The 3,146-nt window shown below is 36.9% G+C and overlaps 1 pseudogene; it reads left to right on the top strand.

Annotated features, from left to right (window-relative positions):
* Nucleotides 1–716: 716 nt before the first annotated feature.
* Nucleotides 717–1,650, top strand: LOC109679234 (olfactory receptor 7G2-like; annotated as a pseudogene).
* Nucleotides 1,651–3,146: the final 1,496 nt, after the last annotated feature.

Genomic DNA, 3,146 nt, shown 5'->3' with positions numbered 1-3,146 from the left:
CTTGGAAATTTTGATTTTCTACGTGTAGAGGCATTAGCAGAAGTGGTCAAGACAGTGAAGTCAGCAATCACACAATAAGAACTCTGAACCATCCTGCAAATGTGTCCCTGGCATGATCCAGTGGTCCCAAGGCACTGGTGTCATGAATTAAGTCATCTGTAACTTGAGAAGCTCTTCAGATGATTCTGCGGCATGCCAGGTTAGAGACTAAGGATACAAAGAGAGACTTAATGTGTTTATCACCACTTTCATTTGTGTTTCATGGAAGGGAGTAATTCTGATGTAAATCTTATACCTTATTCTTTGTTACAGTTTCAGAACTTGATGCAATGCATGAAAAGTATTGGTGTCTAATAAAGGGAGTAGAAATTAGAGGAGTGGAACTACAAGAGGAATGAAGAGAAACAGTAAGCACAGAGAAGAACTGAATGTTCTATTGGGTGCACAAGGTACAAGAGTAGGTCTTTTTCTTGTCTCTACTTTTTTCTTTTTTAACAGAACTGGCTCTTAATCTTTAGAGATGTGGAAATCATCTGGAAAGTCTGGTAAATTACAGATTTCTGGTTCCCAGACCAGTTTTTAACATCAGTGAAGCAAGAGTGATACCAAGAATTTTCATTTCTACCAAGTCATCATCATGTGATATAGTTGCTGCTTGTCTAGAAAGCATTTATTTACTTTTTCACCAAATCTTTTGAATAAGATTCACCAGCAACATGGAACCCATAAACCAGTCAGACACTTCAAAATTCCTTCTCCTGGGACTGACAGATGATCCAGACCTGCAGCCTGTCATCTTCAGCTTGTTTTTAGCCACATACCTGGTAACTGTCATCGGGAACCTTCTTATCATCCTGGCTGTCAGCTCTGACTCAAACCTGTGTACCCCCATGTACTTCTTCCTCTCAAAATTGTCCTTCATAGATATCTCTACAAGTACAACTACAATTCCTAAAATACTGGTGAGCATTCAAGCACGAGATCATAAGATCAGTTACACAGGATGCCTTACCCAGGCGTGCTGTGCTTTGATTTTTGCTGGTTTAGAGAATTGTCTCCTTGCAATTATGGCCTATGATCAGTATGTGGCCATTTGTCACTCCCTGAGGTACACAGTCATCATGAATCCCTGCTTCTGTGTCTTGTTAATTCTCTTCTCTCTGATCATTAGCACTGTGCACTCCCTTCTTCACAGTCTGATGCTGTTGCTGTTGTCTTTCTGCACAAACCTGGGAATCCACCACTTCTTCTGTGAACTTGCTCAGGTCATCAAGCTTGCCTGTTCTGACACCCTCATCAATAAAATCTTGGTATATTCAGTGGGTGTCATTTTTTGGTATTCCTCTTGCTGGGATTATTTTTTCTTACATCCAAATTGTCTTCTCTGTTTTGAAAATTCCATCAGTGGAGGGATGGTATAAAGCATTTTCCACCTGTGGGTCTCACCTCTCAGTTGTGTCCTTAGTCTATGGAACAGGATTTGGAGTATACTTGAGTTCTGCAGTTACTGACTCTGCCAGTAAGAATGTAGTGGCTTCAGTGATGTATGTTTTCATTCCTTAAATGCTGAACCCTTTTAGCTACAGTTTGAGGAACAAGGAAATGAAAAGTGCTTTGAGAAATCTCATGATTGGGATACCTTTTCTTTGAATGCATCATTGGTTTGTGACTTGATTTTTAGAATGAGTTAAAGTGACATGGTGAATAGAGCTCTTCTCAGAGTTATATAGAAGATGTCTCTGTCAGGAGTTGAGTGGTGACTGACAAATGATATTTCTATATCCTGATCCCTGTCACTTGTGAACATGAATTTATATGTGCAGAGGGTGGGTGCTACTTGGGTTCAAAAGGGTTTTTGCAGAAATTTATCTCATCCCTGATTATCTGAATGGGTCTCAAATGTAATTTCACATATTCTTATGGAGTGAGAAGCATTGAATCAATGTGTTTAGTTTGGATTGCCATTATTGTATATATTTGTTCCCAAAACTCACGTTTTGGTTTTCAATGCATTATTGTCACCCATTTTCTGGTGTCTGGACAATTAATTACATCAGCTTTCTTTCTTTTGATATTGACAAAGTTCAAAAGTATTGGTGATTTTTATCTCTTTGTTGTTATTTTCATCATCAGAGTAATTAGACTTATTTTTTGAACTCAGCAGCTGTATATTTATTTACAATGCTTTTTTTAAGTGTGGTGACAGTAAAAGTATATTTTTTCTGATACTGGTGAAATTTGGGTAGCTATTTTTCTGATATTGTGGATCAAGTGGATTGAATATTCTCTGTTTTGTCTCCTAATGAAAATGGAAGGTAGTTTTTCTCTTAGGATGGAAGTTATTTGCTATAGGGGTACAAATTTCCTCCTTTGTGTAGTTTCAAAGAGTTTTATTAAGATATTGAGCGAGTTACCTACCCTTTAGATAGCCCTGGCATTCCACAACTTTGTAAAAAGTTTTCAGCTACCTTGACAATCTAGTGGGCATATTGTCTGGTTAACTTGGATTTATCTTATTTAGATATCTTATTATGACATCTGTGTGCTTCAGTCTGGCACAAAGCACAACTAAATGGCTGCTTGTTTCAAGTTGAAGTTACTCTGGCTGTGAGTCAGAGGACTAGTCACACTACAGAGATCATCCACAGATTCTGACATTCATTTAAGATACACATGAGTTCTAAAAGAATCACTGTAGGCAGTGATCCACTCTTTCGTTCATCCATATCTCTCAAGTTAAGTAGGCTCCTGTAGAAGAATGAATTGTGATCCCCAAATATTAAATTAGCTCAACATGGAATACAGACTTAAAGTAAAACACCAAACTATAGAATTATTACCAGGAAAAATAGGAAGATCCCTTTATGACATTGGCTTGGGGAACAATTTTTTTTTAATTTTTTATCTTTATCTTATTTTTAAATTACTGTATATTAATTGCTAAGTAAGGATTTTCCTTATGACATTACCATACATTCATATAATGTTCCTTGATTGCATTTACCCCTCTATTTCTCTTTTGTTTTGCAAAATAATAGATTTCATTTTGAAATTTTCATACATGTATACAAGGAACATTGACATCTCTGATCTCCCTCCACCTTTCTATTAATATGCCCTATAAAAGTTCCCTTGTACATTCATAT

This window comes from Castor canadensis, chromosome 14, assembly GCF_047511655.1.
Source record: "Castor canadensis chromosome 14, mCasCan1.hap1v2, whole genome shotgun sequence".
Lineage (NCBI taxonomy): Eukaryota > Metazoa > Chordata > Mammalia > Rodentia > Castoridae > Castor > Castor canadensis.
Note: the sequence above shows the minus strand (reverse complement) of the source record. Positions and strands in the feature narration are given on the sequence as shown.